At 42.7% G+C, this 27,533-nt stretch overlaps 1 protein-coding gene across 2 annotated transcripts in view; it reads right to left on the bottom strand.

Annotated features, from left to right (window-relative positions):
- Positions 1–27,533, bottom strand: part of doc2a (double C2-like domains, alpha) — a 51,837-nt gene that overhangs the window by 21,269 nt on the left and 3,035 nt on the right. The window lies entirely within an intron of this gene.

Genomic DNA, 27,533 nt, shown 5'->3' with positions numbered 1-27,533 from the left:
ACACACACACACACACACACACAGAGAGAGAGAGACAGGCACTGACACAAACCCACACGGTTGTCAACACACATCAGGTCGTCCAGCATCAGTCTGTCAAGTATCAGAGCGGTCGGCATGGCAGGAGAGTGACAGAAGACAGGAGACGTGTCATAGTGACTAGTAGAGAGACAGAGAGACAGAGACAGGGGAGCACTGCAAATGAAGACATTTCTACACCACAACCACTGATGATGACATCACCACACTAACGATGACATAATGCCACTTTAATAATTCCACTTTAATAATGTTTACATATCTTACATTACTCATATCACGTGTATATACTGTATTTTATTCCATCTAATTCACCTTGCCTATGCCGCTCGGCCATCGCTCATCCATATACTTACATGTGCACATTCTCATTCACCTCTTTAGATTTGTGTGTATTAGGTAGTTGTTGGGGAATTGTTCGATTACTTGTTAGATATTACTGCACTGTCGGAACTAGAAGCACAAGCATTTCGCTACACTCGCATTAACATCTGCTAACCATGTTTATGTGACAAATTAAATTTGATTTGATTTTGACATTACCACACAAATGATTTCATTACCACACTAATGTAAGAATGACATCACCACACTAATGCTATCCTCACCACACCGCAGCCATTAATTATAACATTACCACACTAATACCACACTAATAATGATTTATTTTTTTACTATTTTAAAATTCATAATACAAAAATCAACAACTTACATTGCTACATCAAACATGTCTAACAAAACAAAACACAGGTATTAACAAGAAAATACTAAAACATTCAAAACATATCTATAAAATAATTACAAAAATTCTAGTGCAATTGTTTTCACTCTGAAAAAATGTAATTATAAGGATTCAGGAAGATGTTATTCTTGTTATTCACTAGGGATAATATCTTAACAAGATATTTTTGGGTATAATTCTGGAATTTTAGTTTGTGTATAAAGTATTTGGCAACAAGAATTTTTAAAAATCGCAATCATTTCAAAATGGTCTTGTTATCATTGCAATAGTAACATATTATATCCTTCATGTCAAAAACATGGGTAGTGTTCGTAATGGTAAATAAGTATTCTGCAAGGTTTTCCCAAAATTCTGACACAAATTTACATTCAAAGAACAAGTGAGTCAGATTCTCACATTCATTTTCACAGAAAACGCAGATATCATCAATAGCCACAAATTTGGACAACATAGAAGTACATGGATATATCTTACGTTGGATTTTAAAGTGCACTTGTGGTATACAATATTTGTAAGGCCTTAACCAAGCTTTTTTCCAGACAATGTCAGGAATAAGCATGTTTCATGTTTCCTCTAGGCGTAAGTTGGTTCTGTGAATGTAGTATTATTCGTATATATTTATTACAACAAGATTTCTTAGGTAAGCCCACACCTTCCAAACTGAGTTCTGGATAAGCTTTGTGATCATTACCAAAGCTAAGATGAGTTTTCATTAGTGTAGTTAGACCACTGGGAACGGCTTTGATCACAGAAATAAACTCTCTGAAAGGTATTGGAAACTCATTCAATGTTATAAATGGTTCATATGTAAGAATATTACCCCTGCTGTCAAACACATCAAGAACAAAGTCAATATTCCTCTCATGCCAGCTGGGGTATGTCTGAATTATTCCACAAAAGAGCTTTATGTGGGGAAAATTGTGCAGGAAACATATTTTCTAGGCCATTAAAGCTTGTAGGTGAAACCTAGCCAATTTAGTGGGTAATCTCTCAGGAATAGAATTACATTTCGGTAAAAATGGAAGACCTACCAACTTATTAAACACATTATTTGGAATGAAATCCCATATTGAATCAGTATCGATCAAACATCTTTTCAACCAGTTGATCTTGAACGTGTTATTTATGTCAACAAAATCCAATACTTCCAGACCTCCTTCAGCTCTTTTATTAGAGAGGACTGACTTTCTTAGTTTGTGAGACTTATTTTTCCAGATAAAGTCAAGAAAGGTCTTGTTGATCCCTTTACAAGTAGAGGGATTTACACATAAAGATAATGAGGGGTAGACAAAGTGAGACAGTCCCTCTGCCTTGGACAGAAGTACTCTCCCAAGTATAGAAAGATCTCTTTGTAGCCAGATGGGAAATTTTGATTTCTTTGTTTAAAATGGTTAAGCCATACAGATTTGCATTATTCAGAATATCTAGAGATAGAAGTTCCACAACCAAAATGAATAAAAATGGCGAAATTGGGCATCCCTGTCGTACACTTCTGTTGATACTGAATCTTTTGGATGTATTAAGGTTTAGTAACACAGAACTATTTGTATCTTTGTATTTTCACCGAAGCCAAACAGTTTAAGTGACCTAAAGAGAAATTCATGTTCAATTGTGTCAAAGGCTTTACAGAAGTCCAAAAATAAAACAATGGCATCAGAGTCAATTGCATCTGAATAATCTAGAAGGTCCAAGACGAAACGAATGTTAGAGCTTATGTGACGGCCATTCATAAATCCTGTTTGAGTCTCATTTATAACGGTATCTATCATTTTCTTGAATCTTTTGGCATAAACCAGAGCAATCCATTTGTAATCAATATTTAATAAAGTAATTGGTCTCCAATTGTCAATGAGAGAAGGGTCTTTATCGGACTTCAGAATCAGTGAACTAAGGTCCCACACTAATGATGTCATCACCACATCAATGATGACATCACCACATTACACCACACTAATCATGACATCACTACATTAAGGACTGCTAAATGATGGCTTTACCACACGAATGATGACATTCCACACTAATGATGACAGCGCCACACTAATGATGACATTCCACACTAATGATAGCTGTCGTGGATTAGGTTCCTAGTTTCTAAAAACATTCTATAGACACCAAAATACAGGTTGGTTCCATACGTGTTTCCACCAGTGAGATGAGAGGTTTCTGATGCAGGTAAATTACATGTATTACTCACAAATGTCTTTTGTTTGTCACACATATTCCAGGTTGATAAGTGGTCAAATAAAGCATTTACAATCCAGATAGGATTTGACAGGTTCCAAGTAATATTAATAGTCAAAAGGTAAAATCCCAAAGTGCAGCAGGCAAATGAAATCCAAATGAAATGGTAGAAAACTGTAACTCCGCGTGGCGTCTTCCTATATCAGGTGCAATAACCTGGCCATGTTACCCATAAGCCTTAGTGCTACTCCTCCTAGCAAACCCACGTGTCCACTGGGTTTCACATTTGCAACCATAAAGGGCTTTCCATATAAAGTATTTACCATAAAGCTAAGTTTCCATTCAACAATAAGTATTTCCCATATAGTTCTTATCCAATAGTAAATATAACAGGAATAAACCAAAATAAGTTCCGTACATTTTCTTTAACACACAAAATGGCTCTAACAATGAAGACACCATATAGAACCTCCAATTACGTTGTCTAACCTTGGGCTCATATAGGACACTGTACACAATACAGTAGCTAGCTGCATAATGGAGATCCTTGCCATATCTACCGTATGTTGTCGTCAAGGTCTTACAACAATACACTATTTTTACTGTGACTGCAACACATGCTGTCTGTATACTGTATAGAGACTTGATTCCTCGCAGGCATTCTTCTATACAGAAATCCACAGGTAGAGAACTAGCACTCCAAAAATGTAGTCTAATTATGTGACCTAAAAATCCAGACTTATACCTTACTCCCCCAAGCAACATTTAGTTCTACAATCTCTATCATCTCCCAACAACAACTGATCCTTGAGCGCCGGAGACATGGACGTCGATTAAGACAGCCCCCAGTGCCTCTCTGATTCATAGAGGTTGAGTTAAATGCGGAAGACACATTACAGTGGAATGCAATCAGTTGTCACTGACTAGGTATCCCCCTTTCCCTTTCTCTCTCAGTGTGTAGAGAGATGGAGATTGATAAAGTATATTAAGCAGCACTTTGCACTTCGCAGGGCTCCACCACTTGGCACTAGATCGGTCCTGTGAATCTCATTCGATTCTGGACCAATATTCTTGTCTTCATCGTTCATATTTTGATATTGTCTGTGGGCTGTGCTGTCACACTGATACGTATGTGAGCGTGGTTAAATGACAGCGGGTGTCGAATGAATGTGTGTGTGTGTGTCTGCATGCGTGTGCGTGCATATGTATGTGCATGCATGCATGCATGTGTGTGTGTGTGTGTGTGTGTGTGTGTGTGTGTGTGTGTGTGTGTGTGTGTGTGTGTGTGTGTGTGTGTGTGTGTGTGTGTGTGTGTGTGTGTGTGTGTGTGTGTGTGTGTGTGTGTGTGTGTGTGTGTGTGTGTGTGTGTGTGTGTGTGTGTGCGTATGTGTGTGTGCATGCATGCATGTGCATATGTGTGTGTGTTTATATCAAAGTAGGGGGCTGAAGAATAGGAGTACATTGGAAGCCATTATAAGTAAAATAGCCTGCTGAGCCGGAACAGAGTGCAGTGATATGATATGAGAAACCATTAAAAACTAGCAGAAACCATCCAAAGATAATAGATACCTTATTACAATGACAATTTGATAGGCAGAGCACCTTATCACAGACAGTAATACTACTATAATAATCGTACCTGTAAGAAATAAGGATCCCAAGTTAATTTCACTGCAGTAAGAATGAATCACCATCCTTTTGAGGTGACTAATCATGGAAGGAGCACTAATTAGTACAGTCCACTCCTGATAGGCCTCTCTTCCAAAGATTTGACAGAAAGCTGTTGCTCAGTAGATTACATCCTTCCCGGATTCGAAATAGCACATTAGAAACTCTCCAATCTGGGCCTCCCGAGTGGCGCAGTGGTCTAAGGCACTGCATAGCAGTGCTAGCTGTGCCACTAGAGATCCTGGTTTGAGTCGAGGCTCTGTCGCAGCTGGCCGCGACCGGGAGACCCATGGGGTGGCGCACAATTGGCCTAGCATCGTCCGGGTTAGGGGAAGGCTTGGCCGGCTGGGATATCCTTGTCCCGTCGCGCTCTAGCGACTCCTGTGGCGGGCCGGGTGCATGTACGCTGACACGGTTGCCAGGTGTACAGTGTTTCCTCTGACACATTGGTGCGGCTGGCTTCCGGGTTAAGTGGGCATTGTGTCAAGAAGCAGTGAGGCTTGGTTGGGTCGTGTTTTGGAGGACGCACAGCTCTCGACCTTTGCCTCTCCCGAGTCCATATGTGAGTTGCAGTGACCGTTCTCGTTAAGAAGCTGGACGACTTGGTTGGCCTCTGAGGTTTTTAACTTGTTTAAATGTTATCTTACTGATCGTTATGAATTTGTGCAATTGGGTTAGAAATAATCTGAACGTTCCAAAGTTGAATTTGGAGTTCCACAAGTCTTTGTGCCTGGACCCCTATTGTTTTCCTTATACAGTGCCTTCGGAGAGCATTCAGACCCCTTGACTTTTGCCACATTTTGTTACGTTGCAGCCTTATTCTAAAATTGATTAAATAAAACATTTTCCTCAGCAACCTACACACAATAAACCATTATGAAAAAGTGAAAACAGATTGTTTGAAGAAAATAAAATAAAAAATAAAATAAAAAATGTTTACATAAGTATTCAGACCCTTTCCTATGAGGCTAGAAATTGAGCTCAGCCTTATTCTGCCAAAGAAAACTGCAGCATTGAAGGTCCCCAGGAACACAGTGGCCTCATTCTTAAATGGAAGAAGTTTGGAACCACCAAGACTCTTCCTAGAGCCGGCCGACCTGGCCAAACTGAGCAATCGGGGGAGAAGGGCCTTGGTCAGGGAGGTGACCAAGAACCCGATGGTCACAGAGTTTCTCTGTGGAGATAGGAGAACCTTCCAGAAAGACAACCATCTCTGCAGCACCAATCAGGCCTTTATGGTAGAGTGGCCTGACAGAAGCCACTCCTCAGTAAATGGCTCATGACAGGCCCACTTGGAGTTTGCCAAAAGGCACCTAAAGACTCTCAGACCATGAGAAACATGATTCTCTGGTCTGGTGAAACCAAGACTGAACTCTTTCGCCTGAATGCCAAGTATCACACCTGGAGGAAACCTGGTACCATCCCTACGGTGAAGCATGGTGGTGGCAGAATTATGCTGTGGGGATGTTTTTCAGCGGCAGGTATTGGGAGACTAGTCAGGATCGAGGCAAAGATGAACGGAGCAAAGTACAGAGAGATCCTTGATGAAAACCTGCTCCAGAGCACTCAGGACCTCAGACTGGCGGCGAAGGTTCACCTTCCAACAGGACAATGACCCTAAGCACACAGCCAAGACAATGCAGGAGTGGCTTCAGGACAAGTCTCTGAATTTCCTTGAGTGGCCCAGCCAGAGCCCAGACTTGGACCTGATCGAACATCTCTGGAAAGACTTGAAGTTAGCTGTGCAGCAACGCTCCCCATCCAACCTAACAGAGCTTGAGAGGATCTGCAGAGAGGAATGGGAGAAACTCCCCAAATATAGGTGTGCCAACCTTGTAGCGTCATACCCAAGAAGACTCGAGGCTGTAATTGCTGCCAAATGTATTTCAATAAAGTACTGAGTAAAGGGTGTGAATACTTATGTTAATGTGATATTTTAGTTATTTAGATTATTTAAACTCACCTTTTTAGCATGGCCTTAAAATGGAAGTGAATGAGGGTGAGTTAAGTGAGCTGGAAGGTGTGGTGAAGAGATCGGAACCTGAGCCTGGCATCAATTGACATGATAAAGAAGAATCTGGTCATATAGGAGTGGCATTTTTGGAGAAAGTGGATCCTTGACCTTTTGGTGGATCCATTTGTGGTTTCAGGGTGGGTGGGAAAGGACTTGGGTGCAGTTGAATCAGTGAAGGTAACCTGTAGTGGACTTGTGATATTTGTTTGTGTTTCTTCTGACGAAAGACACGCAGGGCTCCACCACTTGGCACATTTCATAACCAACCAATCCCCCCCTTCTCCTCTGTGGGGAAAGGTCACACAAGCACAAAGTTTGCAAAGGCACGCTTCATGTCACGCAACTTGGGTCCAGATCTGTTTCTTGCTTTGCTCGTAGGAACAGGGCACCATTGAAAGGAGTGGTTTCTTGGGTAGCGTTAAGTGTGGAGGTGGAGCAGTTGAAGCTGAAGATTCCTGCTGTTTGTGATGCCCGCCGTTTGGTGCGACGTAGACCCGGTGGTGAAATCGAGGAGTAACTGTCAGTCGTTTTGAGTCTTTAGCCGACAAAGTCACGTTAGGATATATCAGTTATCCTGTTAGAGCTTTTATTCTGAATCCACTACGCTGTTTCAGGTGCCATGTTTATGGTCATGTTGCAGCAGTCTGTAAGAGGAAGATTCCAAGATGTTCGAAGTGTGCAGGAGGGCATGAGATAGACGATTGTGTATTTTCGGTGGATAAAGTTGTCAACTGTAGGGGTGCCCATGTTGCTGGGAATCGGAAGTGTCCGGTGGGAGAGAGGCAAGTTGAGGTGGCTAGAGTCTGAGTAGTGCAGAAGGTGTCATATGCTGAGGCAGTAAAGAAAGTAGAGGATGGGTCAAGGCTGAGGGATCCTGAGAGGATCCCTGTGAGTAGTAGATCTCTGCCAGCAAAGAGCGATAGGCCAACGAGTGATTTATGCTTCAGTAAGGTCGGCTTCAGAGCGTTCATAGCATTGGTTATCAATTGTACCGCAGAAATGGAACATAAATGACAGAAAATAGATGTGTTGGCAGCGGCAGAGAAGTATTTGGGTGTACGAGATTTTACTTCAGAAAATTACAGGGTGTGTTGATTGGTGGTGTCCCGTCCTCCCAGGCCGTTGGCATGGTGCTGGAGCTGATAGGGTCAAAGTAGTGGAATTGGGTAGTAGGTTTTTTAAGTGTAGGGTTAGTTGGAAGTATGTTTTTTGTTATTTTATTTTAAAAAATATATACGTTTTGTATCACAAAGTATAATGGTAATGTTACAGTTGGGGGCGGTAATACAACATATTGGATGCCAACCGCCGTTAAAATCCCAAGAAGACGAAGTGCATGTCCCGTTTCACGACTGCATTATTATCAAGTTTTGCATGAGCAAGATCTCCGCTCATCTCTCGCACCTGCTCCCGTCAGAATCTTACATCGAACAAAAATATAAATGCAACATGTAAAGTGTTAGTCCTATATATCATAAACTGAAATAAAAAATCCCAGAAATGTTCCATACCCACAAAGTGTATTTCTCTTGAATTGCGCATACATTTGTTTACACCCTGTTAGTAAGCATTTCTCCTTTGCCAAGATAATCCATCCACCTGGCAGGTGTGGCATATCAAGAAGCTGATTAAACACCATGGTCATTACAGAGGTGCACTTTGTGCTGGGGGAAATAAGAGGCCACTCTAAAATATGCAGTTTTGTCACACAGCAATGCCACAGATGTTTTGAGGCAGTTTTTTGAGGCATGTTTTAGCATGCTGACTGCAGAAATGTCCACCAGAGCTGTTGCCCGAGAATTAAATGTTAATTTCTCTACCATAAGCCGCCTCCAACATTGTTTTAATGAATTTGGCAGTACATCCAACTGGCCTCACAACTGCAGACTACGTGTAACCACACCAGCCCAGGACCTCCATATCCGGCTTCTTCACATGCGGGATTGTCTGAGACCAGCCACCTGGACAGCTGATGAAACTGTGGGTTTGCACAACCAGAGAATTTATACACAAACTGTCAAAAACCGTCTCAGGGAAGCTCATCTGCGTGCTTGTTGTCCTCACCAGGGTCTTGACCTGACTGTAGTCTGGCGTCGTAACCAACTTCAGTGGGAAAATGCTCACCTTCAATGGCCACTGGCACGGTGGAGAAGTGTGCTCTAAACAGATGAATCCCGTTTTCAAGTGTTCTGGGCAGACGGCAGTGTGGGCGAGCGGTTGCGGTGGGGTTAGGGTATGGGAAGGCATAAGCTACAGACAACAAACACAATTGCATTTTATCGCTAGCAATTTGAATGTACAGAGATACCGCATTTCGCTACACTCGCATTAACATCTGCTAACCATGTGTATGTGACCAATAACATGTGAGATCCTGAGGCCCATTGTCGTGCCATTCATCCGCCATCACCTCATGATTCAGCATGATAATGCACATGATAATACACGATTGCTGGAAGCTGAAAATGTTCTTTCATGGCCTGCATACTCACCATCATGATTGGGATGCTCTGGATCGACATGTACGACAGCGTGTTCCAGTTCCCACCAATATCCAGCAACTTTGTAAGGCCATTGAAGAGGAGTGGGACAACATTCCACAGACCACAATCAACAGCCTGAGCAACTCTATGAGAAGGAGATGTGTCGCGCTGCATGAGGCAAATGGTGGTCACACCAGATACTGCCTGGTTTTCTGATTCACGCCCCTACCTTTTTTGTAAAGTATCTGTGACCAACAGATGCATATCTGTATTCTCAGTCATGTGAAATCCATAGATTAAGGCCTCATGAATTTATTTCAATTGACTCATTTCCTTATATGAACTTATAACTCAGTAAAATCTTTGAATTTGTTGCATGCTGCGTTTTATATTGTAGTGAACTTGAGCTAGTGACCTCATCAAGAGGTTTGTACCTCTTGTCGTAGTGGTTAAGGTGTTGGCTTGACAGTCGCTGTACCCGGTTTGGAGTTCCGGTCAGGGCTACCCCATGAATTTGATACAACATTTTTGTTAAGTGTATGTCCCTTGTTTCTCTCGTATTACAGACGAGCAAGCTACCTTCTTTCACAATATTTCCTCTCCTCCATGCCGGTCAGCTCTGGGTTGAGAATATGCTTCACCACGACACGTCCAAGGCCCATTCCCAGCATGCTCTCCTGAGTGCATTTCCGACTATCCACGGCCCTGCTTCACCGCATGTACAAGCACACCTCCCTGCCACATGCCCCGCTACTCAGTGGACCCGTGAGGCTGTGCCACCAACCAACGCATCTGAGTCCCAGTTATTCATCCATCGCTGGGTCTGTACAGTAATTCATTTTGATGCAGTTCATGTTCCAAATCATCTGTGTGCTTACTTCATAGTTCCTTTAATATTAGACAGGCTGGCTACTCACCATACAGCCGCTATGCTACCATATACAGTTTAGAGCAGGCATATCATCCGTTGTAAGCATTACAGCTGATGATATCTGGAAATGTGCATGTACTACCGTTGCTAGCCCCAATTCTGACTTGTGCTCTGATATCTGTTTCACTGATTTCTACTCTCGTAAAAGCCTGGGTTTTCTGCACGTCAACACTAGAAACGTATTACCTAAAATTGATAAATTCAAAGTGTAGGTTTACAGCTCCAATCCAGATGTGTTGGTCATTACTGAGATGTGGTTAGGAAAGTATTTTGAACACTGATGTTAACCTTTCTGGTTATAACCATTTCGTGAAGGCAGATCTTCCAAAGGTGGTGGAGAGGCAATCTTTACCAAGGAACACCTTCAGTGCTCAGTTGTCTCCACCAAGTCTGTCCCCAAACAATTTGATTTGCTGGTTTTAAGCATACAACTTTCAAATAGCTCTTGTTTGACTATTGCTGGGTGTTGTCCTCCACCCTCACCACTGGCCTCTACCCTACCTGACATAAGCTCTCTCCTGGCCCCTTAGACTAAGTCTGAATTTGTCCTGCTAGCTGACATAAACTGGGACATGCTTAAACCACCTGACCATGTCCTAAAGCAATGGGACTCCCAAATCTTTCTCAGATTATTTCCAATCCTACAAGGTATGACTCCAAGCACCCAGAAAAGGCTACTCTCCTTGATGTTATCCTCACAAATAATCCTGACAGGTATCCGTTTGTTTTCTGTAATGTCCTTAGTGATCACTGTTTCACAGCCTGTGTCCGTAATGGCTGCTCAGTGAAATTTCCTGGCCTGATTTGTCATAGACGGTTGCAAAAATTTTTTTAGGAGCAAGCCTTGCTTCATAACCTGGCCTCTGTAAATTGATATAGAATCAGCTTGACCCCTCTGTTGAAGATGCATGGACAGTTATAGGCCAACTTTTATTTTGCCCTGTTTATCAAAAGTGTTGGAAAAACTTGATAATAATGAACTGACTGGCTTTCTTGATGTCTGCAATATTCTCTCTGGTATGCAACCTGGTTTCCGCTCAGGTTATGGATGTGTCACTACAACCTTAAAGTTTCTAAATAATGTCACCATTGTCCTTGATTCTAAGCAATGTTGTGCTACAATTTTTATTGACTTATTGGCCAAAGCTTTTTATATGATAGACCATTCCATTCTTGTGGGCCAGCTAAGGAGTATTGGTGTCTGAGGGTTCTTTGGTCTTGTTTGCTAACTACCTCTCTCAAAGAGTGCAGTGTATAAAGTCAGACCATCTGTCTCAGCCACTGCCAGTCACCAAGGGAGTACCCCAAGGCTTGATCCTAGGCCCCTTGCTCTGCTCAATTTACAACAACAAAATCAACAACATAGCTCAGGCATTAGGAAGCTCTCTCATCCATTTATATACCCCTCCCCTGATTTTGTGTTAAACGCTCTGCAACAAAGCTTTCTTTAGTGTCCAACAAGCTTTCTCTGCCTTTAACCTCGTTCTGAACACCTCCAAAACAAACGTCATGTGGTTTGGTAAGAAGAATGCCCCTCTGCCCACCGGTGTGACTACTACCTCTGAGTGTTTAGAGTTTGAGGTAGTCACCTCATCATACAAGTACTTGGGAATATGGCTAGATGGCACGCTGTCCTTCTCTCAGCACATACTAAAGCTGCAAGCTAAGGTTAAATACATAATTGGTTTCCTCTAAGTAATTGCTCCTCTTTCACCCCAGCTGCCAAACTAACCCTGATTCAGGTGACAATCCTACCCATGCTAGATTACGGAGACGGTAGGTAAGGGTGCTCTCAAGCAACTAGATGTTCTTTACCATTCGACCATAAGATTTTCTACCAATGCTCCTTATAGAAGACATCACTGCACTCTATACTCGTCTGTAAACTAGTCATCTCTGTATACCCGTCGCAAGACCCACTGGTTGATGCTTATTTATAAAACCCTCTTAGGCCTCACTCCCCCCTATCTGAGATACCTACTGCAGCCCTCATCCTCCACATACAACACCCGTTCTGCCAGTCACATTCTGTTAAAGGACCCCAAAGCACACACATCCCTGGGTCGCTCCTCTTTTAGGTTCGCTGCCGCTAGCGACTGGAACGAGCTGCAAAAACCACTCAAACTGGACAGTTTTATCTCCATCTCTTCATTCAAAGACTCAATCATGGACACTCTTACTGACAGTTGTGGCTGCTTTGTGTGATATATTATTGTCTCTACCTTCTTGCCCTTTGTGCTGTTGTCTGTGCCCAATAATGTTTGTACCATGTTTTGTGCTGCAACCATGTTGTCCTGCTGCCATGCTATGTTGTCTTAGGTCTCTCTTAATGTAGTGTTGTGGTGTCTCTCTTATCGTGGTGTGTTTTGTCCTACATTTGTATTTTTAATCCCAGCCCCCGTCCCCACAGGAGGCCTTTTGCCTTTTGGTAGGCCGTCATTGTAAATAAGAATTTGTCCTTAACTGACTTGCCTAGTTAAATAAAGATTAAATCAAAATGATCCTTACAATTCCACTTTCATTCCTTAATGTTCAATGTAATTTGATAAAAGCACTGCTTGGCACATTTTATTATGCCATTCATTAAAGTATTGTCCCGGGTCACGTTTGCCGCAGTCCATGTGACAGCAGGCCACACATAGTATCAGAATGCAGCATCAATATTACAATAATGCCACATTCATGTAAATGTGCCGGGGTTAGCCAAAAGCTAACTTGCACCCGTAGTCCCAGGGCAGCTAAGGACAATTACACAGCCACTATACAAATACTCACTAAAACAACACAAAATACAAATACATTACATCCAATAATATATCATTCTAACAACAATAACATCAACTGTCGTTTTACACATGAGGAACCACAGATAACTTATGTACAGGTTTGGATAGATTTGAGCCATGTTTTCAATTTAAAAGTAATACATTTGTCATAAATGAGTGCAGTTTTTCAAGTCCATGGGCATTACATTTCAGTACATTTCAGTATATTGTTGCTCTAACAGAGAAGTGTGATTTTACCCTGTCAAAGGGACAACGTAATCCCTTCTAGTTACTACCCTTTGTTATCCTGTATCAGAATGTCATTGCATACTACAACTTCAACCATACATTAGCCACATGCTACATTATCTGTCATACTGCAGACTGGCTTTCTCCTCTAGAAATGCCATCTTTATGCCATTGCATAGCGTTCGTCCAGCCATGATTGTTCTCTCTCTCTCTTGTTATTGCTCTCTCCCCTCATGCCCCTTTTCTTCAACTCAACTGCTTCTCACTCTCTCCGGTCTGTTGACTATGGCTTCCCGTCTTGCCGGGACCACAACCACATATACCACGCACCGGGGGGCCACCATGACATCATTCCCTTGTTGCCTCCACTGCGGCATATTCATTCCACCACCACCAACTCGGCCTTCAAGCATCAGATCAGGCCTCAAGGACCTGGCTTCTCTCCCAGCATCCACAGATTTCAATTTGGCATCCGACACAGCCTAAAGCCCTGCAGCTTACAGCTCCCCCCGACGGCCCAGCAGGCCAGGATGTCTCTCTCCCCCCTCTCATTCCAATACCTGAACACGGACATGTCGATCTCCCCTGCTCTCTCTCATTAACCCTGTCTCCTCCACGTCGGCAGTGCACTCCCTGAATCCAACGGCTGCTCTGGCCCCCCAGCTCCCTTTCCTGTTGCTAGCACTATTCTCTTTGCCCCACTGGAACCATGACCGCTGCTTTGGCAGTGGCTCATCCACTCTCTCTACCAGCGACGGCATCTCTCGGCGTACTGCTTCCTCTACCTCCTGTTCTATCTCCGCCGGCGGTGCAACCGTATTTTTACGGTTGCCTGCTCTGAGTTTGAGTTTGTCTGTAATTAAAAAATATATATATATTATTTTACCTTTATTTAACTAGGCAAGTCAGTTAAGAACAAATTCTTATTTTCAATGACGGCCTAGGAACAGAATTGACATGACTAACAATTGCAAGACACCTATTTAAAATACATAACACATACGTGACATACAGTTGAAGTCGGATGTCTGCATACACTTAGGTTGGAGTCATTGAAACTCGTTTTTCAACCACTCCACAAATTTCTTGTTAACAAACTATAGTTTCGGCAAGTCGGTTAGGACATCTACTTTGTGCATGACACAAGTCATTTTTCCAAAAATTGTTTACAGACAGATTATTTCACCTTTAATTCACTGTATCACAATTCCAGTGGGTCAGACGTCCGCATACACTAAGTTGACTGTGCCTTTAAACCACTTGGAAAATTCCAGAAAATGATGTCGTGGCTTTAGAATCTTCTGATAGACTAATTGACATCATTTGAGTCAATTGGATGTACATGTACATGTGGATGTATTTCAAGGCCTACCTTCAAACTCAGTGCCTCTTTGCTTGACATCATGGGAAAATCTAAAGAAATCAGCCAAGTCCTCAGAAAACAAATTTTAGACCTCCACAAGTCTGGTTCATCATAGGGAGCATTTTCCAAATGCCTGAAGGTACCACGTTCATCTATACAAACAATAGTACGCAAGTATAAAAACCATGGGACCACGCAGCCGTAATACCGCTCAGGAAGGAGACATGTTCTCTCTCCTATCGATGAATGTACTTTGGTGCGAAAAGTGCAAATCAATCACAGAACAACAGCAAAGGACCTTGTGAAGATGCTGGAGGAAACAGATACAAAAGTATCTATATCCACAGTAAAAGGAGTCCTATATCGACATAACCTGAAAGGCTCCTCAACAAGTAAGAAGCCACTACTCCAAAACCGCCAAACAAAATCCAGATTACGGTTCACAACTGCACATGGGGACGAATATCGTACTTTTTGGAGAAATGTCCTCTGGTCTGATGAAACCATCGTAATGACCATCGTTATGTTTGTGAAGCACGGGGGTGGCAGCATCATGTTGTGGGGGTGCTTTGCTGCAGGGGGGACTGGTGCACTTCACAAAATAGATGGCATCATGAGGGAGAAAAATGATGTGGATATATTGAAGCAACATCTCAAGACATCAGTCATGAATTTAAAGCTTGGTCACAAATGGGTCTTCCAAATGGACAATGACCCCAAGCATACTTCCAAAGTTGTGGCAAAATGGCTTAAGGACAACGAAGTCAAGGTATTGGAGTGGCCATCACAAAGCCCTGACCTAAATCCTATAGAAAATGTGTGGACAGAAGTGAAAAAGCGTGTGCGAGCAAGGAGGCCTACAAACCTGACTCAGTTACACCAGCTCTGTCAGGAGGAATGGGCCAAAATTCACCCAACTTATTGTGGGAAGCTTGTGGAAGGATACCCAAAACGTTTGACCCAAGTTAAACAATTTAAAGGCAATGCTACCAAATACTAATTGAGTGTATGTAAACTTCTGACCCACTGGGAATGTGATGAAATAAATAAAAGCTGAAATAAATCATTCTCTCTACTATTATTCAGACATTTCACATTCTTAAAATAAAGTGGTGAACCTAACTGACCTAAGACATTACATTTTTACCCGGATTAAATGTCAGGAATTGTGAAAAACTGAGTTTAAATGTAATTGGCTAAGGTGTATGTAACCTTCCGACTTCAACTGTAAATAGTATTCAGAACACTTGAAACATTACCAGACTTTTTCATGATAAAAATTGAAATGTTCAAATGTGATTGTAAAATGTAAGAGCTATAGTTATTATACAGTCTGATAGCAGTGGGTAGAGTGGTGTTTGCAGGCTGTTCATATGGGCAGTTATACAGGACAGTTTGTGGCTGTTTCTCAGGAGGCTCTGGCCTCCTGGCTACCTTGCCTGTACTATCTTCACAGCCTCTGGCTCCTTTCCCCCCTCAAGTCTCGCTGGCTCTGTGGCAGCTGCTCTGGCAGCAGCTCAATCTCTTTCTCTGCCAGTGTCGACCTCTCTTTCCCTCAGGTTCTACTGGCCCATGACCGTGCGCGGCTCACCCTCTATTTGCCAGTGTCGACCTCTCTCCCCACCTCAATTCCGGCTGGCTCCATGACCACTACTTTCCCTCACGTCCTGCTGGCCCTGTGACTACCTGCTTAGGGCAGCGGGTCTTTCTCTGCCAGTGTTGCCCTCACTCTTTCCCTCACGTCCCGCTGGCCCTGTGACTACCTGCGAGGGCAGTGGGTCATTCTCTGGCAATGACAACCTCTCTCTCAGCTGCTTCCTCTACCTCTCATGTACTGTCTCCTCCGGCAGTGCAACCGGTTTTTCCACTCTGGCCATCTTCACAGAATCTGTCTCCCCTCCCCCATGTCTCACATGACCTGTGACTGCTACTCCGGCAGTGGCTCACCTCCTCTTTCTGCCAGTGATGACCTCTCTCCCCACCTCGGGCTCCATTGACACGTGACCACTGCTCCCACTGTGACACACCCTCCCTCTTCACCAGTGATGACCTCCATCTTCACCTCTGGTCCCACTGGTTCTGTGACCTCCACCCCTGCAGTGCCTCACCTTCTTCTCTGCCAGCGACAACCGCTCAGGCAGCTATAGGTGCCTGCTGTTCCTGCTGCTCCAGCCGTGGTTTTGCCCCTGTTCCTCACAGGTGTGAATTTCTCTCAGTTCAGTGAGCCCTGCCCTCCGGCTCACCATTCCCTTTCGACGGCCTTCCTGGCTCTTCCTCCACCAGCTGAAACTCTCTCCTAGAATCTTCAACTGCTGGCCACAGCCCACCAGCCGCTCTGACATCAATAACATCAGGACAGCCCAAATCATGCTCATCTCTCAGAACCTGCATTAACTCAAACTCCGTCCCTGCCTCATTTCAGATACAATCTACCTCATGCACCGAATCCTACCCAACCAGCCAAAAGAGGATTCCCAGCTGAGCTTGGTTTCTCTCCAGGTGGACTTCAGGAAACAGCAGAGGGAGCACCCCCCTGTCCACATCGACGGGACAGCAGTGGAGAAGGTGGAAAGCGTTAAGTTCCTTGGCATACACATCACTGACAAACTGAAATAGTCCACCCAAACAGGCAGTGTGGTGAAGAAGGTGCAACTGCACCGGTCTCAACTGCACCGCTCTCAACTGCACCGCTCTCAACTGCACCGCTCTCAACTGCAGGGCTCTCCAGAGAGTGTTGTGGTCTGTGCAACGCATCACCGGGGGCAAACTACCTGCCCTCCAGGACACCTACAGCACCTGATATCACAGGAAGGCCAAAAAGATCAAGGACAACAACCACCCGAGCCACTACCTGTTCATCTCGCTACCATCCAGAAGGCGAGGTCAGTACAGGCGCATCAACGCTTGGACCATTGAGGCAGAAGCTATTTTTCAATCTCAAGGCCATCAGACTGTTAAACAGTCATCACTAACACAGAGAGGCTGCTGCCTATAACCAGACTTGAAATCATTGGCCACTTTAATAAATGGATCACTAGTCACTTTAATATTGCCACTTTAATAATGTTTACATATCTTGCATTACTCATCCCATATGTATATACCATATTTCATACCATCTATTGTATCTTGCCTATGCCGCTCGGTTATTGCTCATCCATATATTTATATGTATATATTCTTATTCCATCCCTTTACTTAGATTTGTGTGTACTAGGTAGTTGTTGTGGAATTGTTAGATTGCTTGTTAGATATTGCTGCACTGTCGGAACTAGAAGCACAAGCATTTCGCTACACTCACAATAACATCTGCTAACCATGTGTATGTGACCAATAAAATGTGATTTGATTTGGTCAGGAAAGGGGACCAGACTTGAATGCAACACTTGAACTAGTTGCCTTGAACACAACTCAACAAGCCTCAGCTGTAACTCATTGCTAATCAGCCTCCACACACCTGTCCTCACTCTCCTTATATCCCACTGCCACCCTGCTTAATCCTGACCAAACTATCATCCCTCTGCTTGTTTGTTCTGCAGTGCATGTCGCATTGCACGACACTGTGCGTTACTAGCCTTATCAAGATCTGCATCCCTCCTCCCATTCTTCACCTATCTGGTATCTCTTGGGTTCTTCTAAGGATCTCTTGGTGGGATTGCCATCACAAAAACAGCCTAACTACTAAGACCTGACAATGTCGACCTGAGACTCCAAGCAAAACTCGACAGAGTCGTCCCTCCCCTGGATCCTTTATCTGCAGTCCTCGTTTTCATCAAGTCCATTTTCATTCCCCTCCTGAATCCTCATTCTCAAATCCCATTCCATTTCCTCAACACATATTCTAAACCCATTTCAATGTCTGGTCCTTCAACTAATTGAGACTTGATTGATAGCCGCAATATACTCTGGGTATATTAGAGAGAATTCAGTGCAACTGTTCTCTCCGTTCTGGACAGATGGTACGTTTTTATTCTCTCTCTCTCTCGGTTCTTTTGGTTCGATCAAGGCAAGTCTACTGTGTGGATGATCCACTGGATCCACTGGTGTTCTATGAACTCTAAACAAATAAATTCTATAATCTATTTTCAACAACTTTTACCGAAATGCTTCCCTTATGGAAAAAAACAGACATTTCACGTGATCACATGTGATCTTATGTGAAGATAATATGTAAATGCAACATCTAATAACATAATTGCACATGTGAGAATTTCAGCACGTGAGAACATGTTGTGAAATAAACGTGACCACATGGGGATTTGTTATTATTTAACCAGGCAAGTCAGTTAAGAACAAATTCTTATTTACAATGACGGCCTAGGTACAGTAAATAGAGATGCAAAAGTTTTTCACGTGAAAGTTCAAATGTCAAAAAAAAAATTGTAAAGGAAGTGATGAAATCGTATGTGGGACTAAAGTAAATGGTACACTGTTAAGCTAAAATAGTGTGGAAATTTTAATCAATAACAATATTTTTACATTTGAAAAAACTCTCCAAGTGATTTGAACTATTACCCAAACTGGGATTTGAACTCGCAACCTCTGGATTTGGAATACGCTGACCTTTCTGTTGCGCCACGAAAGCTAGTGTTTTTAGAAATCCTCTACTCAGAGATCGTGGTGGAGCAAGAAGATCAGCCTGCCGTGAACCAAGCGTTTGCGAGTTGAAATCCCAGGTTGAGAACATGTTGGATAATAATTGCTGCATAAATAAACATACACAATGTAATCATGCATGTCAAAGTGTGCCAACTATGTAAGTTTAAAACACTATTTCATGACGTTCCGGCGACATCCTAACCAATCATTTTTGTTTACTAGGCATCACCTGTGAAACCTCATAATTTGAATCCACATGTGAAAAGTTGTGATCACGTGCAAATCCACATGTGAAACTTCATGTGAAACCATGTGGTTTTGGAACACTTCACATATGATATTTCACAAAGTTTCACATGGATTTTTAGATGTGATTTCACAAATGCCCTGAAATAAAACATTTGTGGTTAGGATGTCGCCAGAAAGTCATAAAAGAGTTGCATTGTTTTCAACTTACATATTGTGCAAAACATGGAAATTTCACATGTGAAATTATGTGTTTTTTCCATAAGGGTTGGCTGCCTAAAATGAAGGAATCTTTAAACTTTTCCTCCTCCTGTCAGAATGCAGTTTCTTTCTCCCTTCTATCAAATCTGAAAGAATCATTGTTTTTGAGCTGCAAAGATCTATCTCAGGAACACTCGATCACTGCAAATTTACAAAGGGCCATTGTTTTCATGCGTCCTTCCTAACTCATTTGCCGGAGAGGAAAGAAACCACTCAGACATCTCACCATGAGGCCAATGGTGACCTTAAAACACTTTTGGTCCATTTTCGCCTAAAATGACATACCCAAATCTAACTACCTGTAGCTCAGGACCTGAAGCAAGGATATGCATATTCTTGTTACCATTTGAAAGGAAACACATTGAAGTTTGTGGAAATGTGAAATTAATATAGGAGAATATAACACATTTGATCTGGTAAAAAATAATACAAAGAAAAAAACATGTTTTTTTGTGTACCATCATCTTTGAAATGCAAGAGAAAAGCCATAATGTATGATTCCAGCCAAGGCTCAATGTAAAATTTGGCCACTAGATGGCAGCAGTGTATGTGCAAACTGTTAGACTGATCCAATGAACCATTGTATATCTGTTCAAAATGTTGTATCAAGACTGCCCACATGTCCCTAAATGGTTTATTAACACATTTTCAAGTTCATAATTGTGCATTCTCCTCAAACAATAGCATGGCATTCTTTCACTGTAATAGCTACTTTCAATTGGACAGTGCAGTTAGAATAACAATAGTTTAAGCTTTCTGCACATATCAGATATGTCTATGGGAATTTGTTTTGTTACTTTCAACCTCATGCTAATCACATTAGCCTACGTTAGCTCAACCATCCCGCAGGGGGGACACCGATCCCGTAGAGATTAATGGCTGTGATAGGAGAAAACTGAGGATGGATCAACAGCATTGTAGTTACTCCACAATAGTAACCTAATTGATAGAGTGAAAGGGAAGCCAGTACAGAATAATAAATATTCCTAAACATGCATACAAGGCTCTAAAGTAATACTGCAAAAATATGTCAAAGCAAGTAACTTTTTGTCCTGAATACAAAGTATTATGTTTGAGGCAAATCCAGTACAACACATTACTGAGTCCCACTCTCCATATTTTCAAGCTGCGTAATGTTAGGGTTATGCTTGTAAGAGTTAAGGACTGGGTTTTTCAGGATAAAAAACAAATGGAATGGACCTAAGCACAGACAAAATCCTTAAGGAAAACCTTGTTCAGTTGGCTTTCCACCAGACATTGAGAGGTGAATTCACCTTTCAGCAGGACAATAACCTAAAACACAAGGCCTAATCTACACTGGAGATGCTTACCAAGAAGCCAGTGAATATTGCCGAGTTACCATTTTGAGTTAAATCTACATAACAATCTATGGTAAGACCTGAAAATGGTTGTCTAGTAATGATCAACAGACAATTTGACAGCGCTTCAATAATTTTTTAAAGAATAATGGGCCAATGTTGCACAATCCATGTCTCAATTGTCTCAAGGCATAAATAAAATCACTTTGTCATTTTGGGGAATTATGTGTAGATGGGTAAGAAAATAAAATCAATTTAATCCATTTTGAATTCAGGCTGTAACACAACAAAATGTGGAATAAGTCAAGGGGTATGAATACTTTCTGAAGGCACATCTTTGCGAGGCAATTGGAAAACCACCCTGGTCTTTGTGGCCTCATTTGCATATCCTCCTGTTTCGCTGCGTTGCTGAGCTTAGCTAACGTGGAGCATCGGTTGCTGCCGATAATCCTACCGTGACTGAACGCCTTTCTGTGGGTCCACAGTATATTATAAAGGACCATTCCTGCGTCCCAAATGGCACCCTATTCTCTTTATAGTGCACAACTTTTGACCAGGTTCCGTAGGGCTCTGGTCAAACGTAATGCACTATATAGGGACTAGGGTGCCATTTGGGACAAAGGCACTATGTCATGTGATAGAATGTTTCCCTTGATAAAACTGCACACCTACATAGAGGTTGATGTTGGTTCCCCTATAGTTCCTCATTGGGAAAGATTCCCTTAAAGGATCCTTGGTAGAAGACTGTTGTTGTTGAGGAAAACCCTCAGGTAAAAAACAATGGTCCTTTGTACACAGAATGTACAAAACATTAAGAACACCTTCCAAATATTGAGTTGTGTCAAGTTGGCTTGATGTCCTTTGGGTGGTTCTTGACCATTCTTGATACACACAGGAAACTGTTCAGTGTGAAAACAAACCGGTGCGACTGGCACCTACTACCATACCCCCTTCAACAGCACTTGAATCTTTTGTCTTGCCCATTCACCCTCTGAATGGCACACACACACAATCCATGTCTCAATTGTCTCAAGGCATAAAAATCCTTCTTTAATCTGTTTTCTTTCCTTCATCTACACTGAAATGAATTTAACAAGTGACATCAATACCGGATCATAGCTTTCACCTGGTCAGTCTGTGTCAAGGAAAGAGCAGGTCTTCTTAATGTTTTCTACACTCTGTGTATATATTGTCCCCTTTCTCTAATCACCGTCACTACTATTATTCATTTCTGATAGATTGTTATTGTTGATGTCATTATTTTGTTCCGCTTTAGCAACAGTGGCTTTATCATCCGTGCTAATAAAGCTTATCTAAATCTCGGAGAGAAAGAGAGAGAAACAGAGAGAGAGAGATAAACAAATAGTCGAAGACAGGGAAACACCTAGGGAAAAGAGCAAGGGCGTGGTGGATTCACATGAATGAATAAGTAACAAGATCTTAGCAATCCCCCCCCAAAAAAAGCACTATCAATTTCTATATAAAGTTGATATTCCATATTCATTCATGAATGCACAGAGAGAGAGAGATGGAGGGAGAGAAAAAGATTGAAAAGGAGAGAGAGAGAAAGGGAGAAAGAGAAAAAGGGAGAAAAGAGAGGTGGAGAGAAGGGGAGAAAGAGAGAGAGATGGAGAGAAGGAGAGAGGGGAGAGAATGCTGTGCTGAGGAATAAATGATATGCGAACCACCGCATTTAACCATAGTAAAAAGATTGGAAACATGGACAAGTACAAACAGACCTCCTATGATCTCCATAAGACAAGCATAGAAGCAAAAAGACAGTCACAATTCAACGACAGAAGATGTTTGTGGCAGGGACTTATCACGGATTATAAAGAAGAAACCAGCTACGTCTTGGACACAGAAGCCTCACTGCCAGACAAGCTAAACATCTTTTTCGCTTTGAGGAGCTTTGAGGAAAACAGAGCAGCCGATGTGGGCCCCCGCTTCTCACGAGGACTGCAGGCTCCCGATCTCTGTAGCCTACGTGAGAAGGACCTTCAAGCGTGTTATCCCTCGCAAGGCTGCTGGTCCAGATGGCATCCCAAGCCGCTTCCTCAGAGCATGCGCAGACCAGCTGGCTGGAGTGTTTAAGGACATTGTCAACCACTCACTATCCCAGTCTGTCATCCCCACTTGCTTTAAGATGGCCACCATTGTTCCCAAGCAAGCCAAGGTAACTGAACTTAATTACTATTGCCCCGTAGCACAGTTCTGTCATCATGAAGTGCTTTGAAAGGCAAATCAGGGACCATATCACCTTCACCACACACGCCCCAACAGCTCCATGGATGACGCAATCGTGGTTGCACTGCACACCGCCCTATCCCACCTGGACAAGAGGAATACCTAGTGTGCCTATAGAAAGTCTACACCTCCCTTGGATTTCTTCACATTTTATTGTGTTACAAAGTGGGATTCAAATGGATTCAGTTGATTTTGTCAACGATCTAAACAAAATACTCTGTAATGTCAAAGTGGGAGAAAAATCTTAAATTTAAAAAAAAAAGATGAATACAAAATTAAACAGTAATATATATACTGCATACCTTGATAAGATAAGAATTCACCCCCCTGAGTCAATACATGTTAGAAAAGCCTGATTTATAGATGTGAGTCTTCTTGGGTAAGTCTCTTGAGAGCTTTGCACACCTGTATTGTGCAATATTTGCCCATTGTTCTTTTCAAAATTCTTCAAGCTCTGTCAAGCTGTTGGGGATCATTGCTAGACAGCAATTTTCAAGTCTCGCCATAGATTTTCAAGCAGATTGAAGTCAAAACTGTAACTTGGCCACTCAGGAACATTCACTGTCTTCTTGGTGAGCAACACCAGTGTACATTTGACTTTGTGCTGTAGGTTATTGCCCTGCTGAAAGGGGAATTCCTCTCCTAGTGTCTGGTGTAAAGCAGACGGAAGCAGGTTTATCTCTAGGATGTTGCCTGTGCTTAGCTCCATCCCCTTTTGTTTCAATCTGGAAAAACTCCACAGTCTCTGCCAATGTCAAGCACACCCATACCATGATGCAGCCACCACCATGCTTGAAAATAAGGAGGCACTTACTCGGTGATGTGTTGTGTTGGATTTGCACCAAACATAAGGCTTTGCATTTAGGCCAAAAAAATGTATTCCTTTGCCATGTTATTTCGCAGTATTACTTTAGTGCCTTGTTGCATACATATGCATGTTTTGGAATATTCGTATTATGTATATTTGTATTCTTGTTTTCACTCTCATTTAGGTCATTATTGTGGAGTCACTACAATGTTGTTGGTCCATCCTCAGTTTTCTCCCATCACAGCCATTGAACTCTGTAGCTGTTTTAAAGTCACCAATGGCCTCACGGTGACATCCCTAAGCAGTGTCCTTCCTGTCCTGTAGCGCAGTTCAGAAAGACAACTGCCTCTTTGATGTGTCAAGGTGGTTTAATACATCAACCACAGCATAATTATTAATTTGACCATGCTTTAAGATATATTCAATGTCTGCTTTGTTATCTACCAATCACTGCCCTTCTTTATGAGGCTTTCGAAAGGCTTCTTGGTCTTTGTAGTTGAATCTGTGCTTGAACTGCAATACTTGACTGATTGAAACCTTACAGGTAGATGTGTATATGGGGGACAGAGGAAGGGGAAGTCATTCAAAAACCATGTCAACCACTATTTTGTAACACAGAGTGAGTCCATGTAACTTGTTATGTGATTTGTTAAGCCAAATTTGACTTCTGAGCTAATTTAGGTTTGCCTAAACAAAGGGGGTGAATACCTATGCAACAACTATATTTTATTTTTATTTTTTTAAATTAATTTGTAAACATCTGTAGAATTTTCGTTTCACTTTGACATTATAGAGTATTTTGTGTAGATCAATGACAAAACTGTTTTATTAACCAGTTAATGATGTGGGCTAAATCAAGGTCACACAGAGTGTTTCTTTGTAGTCTTAAACAAATCTACTTTGAAGTAAAGTATATACCTCACAGACATGGTTATGGGTTTAAAAAAAGAAGACACCTGTACCATGTCAGATATACTGTAGAGTTGAGTTTGCATCCCAATATTACACTTTATAGACATCACAGAATACTTAAATATAACAATACTGTTTGACATAGAAACAATAGATTTTCTGCATTTGAACAAAATAATCTTTATTCATTATGAAATTATGAAAAATATTAATAACACTCCACCCATGAGGCCGCTAAGTCATTTGACTGCAGCAAAAGGGTACATCTATTTCAATCCCACCATAGTGCCCTTTAAGCGTGTCCCTAAACTCGGGGCCTTGGGTCTGAACTGCAACTGGATCCTAGATGTCCTGACGGGACGACCCCAGGTGGTGAGGGAAGGCAACAACACGTCCACCACACTGATCCTCAACACGGGGGACCCCAAGGGGTGTGTGCTCAGTCCCCTCCTGTACTCCATGTTCACCCATGACTGCGTGGCCACGCACGACTTCAACTCAATCATCAAGTTTGCTGGCGACACAACAGAGGTAGGCCTGATTACTAACAACAACGGCGAGACAGTGAGAAGGTTAGAGCCGTGACGGACTGGTGCCAGGAAAATAACCTCTCCCTCAACGTCAACAAAACAAAGGAGCTTATCATGGACTACAGGAGACAGAAGAGAGAGCACGCCCCCATCTGCATCAATGTGGCTGCAGTGGATAGGGTCAAAAGCTCCCAATTCCTCGGTGTGCACATCACTGAGGACCTGAAACGGTCTCGCCACACCGACATCGTGGTGAAGAAGGTGCAACAGCGCCTCTACAAACTCAGGCGGCGGAAGAAATTCAGCATGGCCCCATCGACCCACACAAACTTCTACAGATGCACCATTGAGAGCATTCTGTCGGGTTGCATCACACCTGGTACGGCAACTGCTCCACCCTCAACCTCATGGCTCTCCAGAGGGTAGTGCGGGCAGCCCAACGCATCACTGGGGGCATGCTGCCTGCCCTCCAGGACATCTACAGCACCCAGTGTCAAAGGAAGACCTAGAAGATCATTAAGGACCTCACCCACCCGAGCCACGGACTGTTCACTTAGCTATTGTCTGACAGACGGAGACAGTACAGGTGTATCAGAGTTAAGACGGAGAGAATAAAAAACTGCTTATATTACCAGGCCATCAGACTGTTGAACAGCCATCAGTAGCCATCTACCAGGTGATGCACACTCTCACTCACAAACCACAGCCAACGCTGCTGTCCCAAGCTATAGAGACATTGAACCACTGGCCACTTCTCATTCCACACTGTGTATTTAAATACTGTATCCCCAAAGTAGCTAATCATAATATTTCTACTACTGTACATTGTACTTTAGTTACATTGTTTATGCACAGCGAATATGATTTACAGTTTACATGCTCTTAGGTTGGAGTCAATAAAAATAGTTTTTCAACCACTCCACACATTTCTTGTGAACAAACTATAGTTTTGGCAAGTCGGTTAGGACATCCACTTTGTGCATGACACAAGTAAGTTTTCCAAAAATTGCTTACAGACAGATTATTTCACTTATAATTCCCTGTCTCACTATTCCAGTGGGTCAGAAGCTTACATACACTAAGTTGACTGTACATTTAAACAGCTTAGAAAATACCAGAAAATGATGTCATGGCTTTAGAATGTTCTGATAGGCTAATTGCATCATTTGAGTCCATTGGAAGTGTACCTGTGGATGTACACTGCTCAAAAAGATAAAGGGAACACTAAAATAACACATCCTGAATGAATGAAATATTCTTATTAAATACTTTTTTCTTTACATAGTTGAATGTGCTGACAACAAAATCACAGAAAAAATATCAATGGAAATCAAATTTATCAACCCATGGAGCTCTGGATTTGGAGTCACACTCAAAATTTAAGTGGAAAACCACACTACAGGCTGATCCAACTTTGATGTAATGTCCTTAAAACAAGTCAAAATGAGGCTCAGTAGTGTGTGTGACCTCCACGTGCCTGTATGACCTCCCTACAACGCCTGGGCATGCTCCTGATGAGGTGGCAGATGGTCTCCTGAGGGATCTCCTCCCAGACCTGGACTAAAGCATCCTCCAACTCCTTGACAGTCTGTGGTGCAACATGGCGTTGGTGGATGGAGCGAGACATGATGTCCCAGATGTGCTCAATTGGATTCAGGTCTGGGGAACGGGCTGGCCAGTCCATAGCATCAATGCCTTCCTCTTGCAGGAACTGCTGACACACTCCAGCCACATGAGGTCTAGCATTGTCTTGCATTAGGAGGAACCCAGGGCCAACCGCACCAGCATATGGTCTCACAAGGGGTCTGAGGATCTCATCTCGGTAACTAATGGCAGTCAGGCTACCTCTTGCGAGCACATGGAGGGCTGTGCGGTCCCCCAAATAAATGCCACCCCACACCATGACTGACACACCGCCAAACCGGTCATGCTGGAGGATGTTGCAGGCAGCAGAACGTTCTCCACGGCGTCTCCAGACTCGGTCACGTCTGTCACATGTGCTCAGTGTGAACCTGCTTTCATCTGTGAAGAGCACGGGCGCCAGTGGCGAATTTGCCAATCTTGGTGTTCTCTGGCAAGTGCCAAACGTCCTGCACGGTGTTGGGCTGTAAGCACAACCCCCACCTGTGGACGCCGGGCCCTCAATCCACCCTCATGGAGTCTGTTTCTGACC

This window comes from Oncorhynchus tshawytscha, linkage group LG09 (genome assembly GCF_018296145.1).
Source record: "Oncorhynchus tshawytscha isolate Ot180627B linkage group LG09, Otsh_v2.0, whole genome shotgun sequence".
NCBI lineage: Eukaryota > Metazoa > Chordata > Actinopteri > Salmoniformes > Salmonidae > Oncorhynchus > Oncorhynchus tshawytscha.
This window is presented reverse-complemented; position numbering and strand designations above follow the sequence as displayed.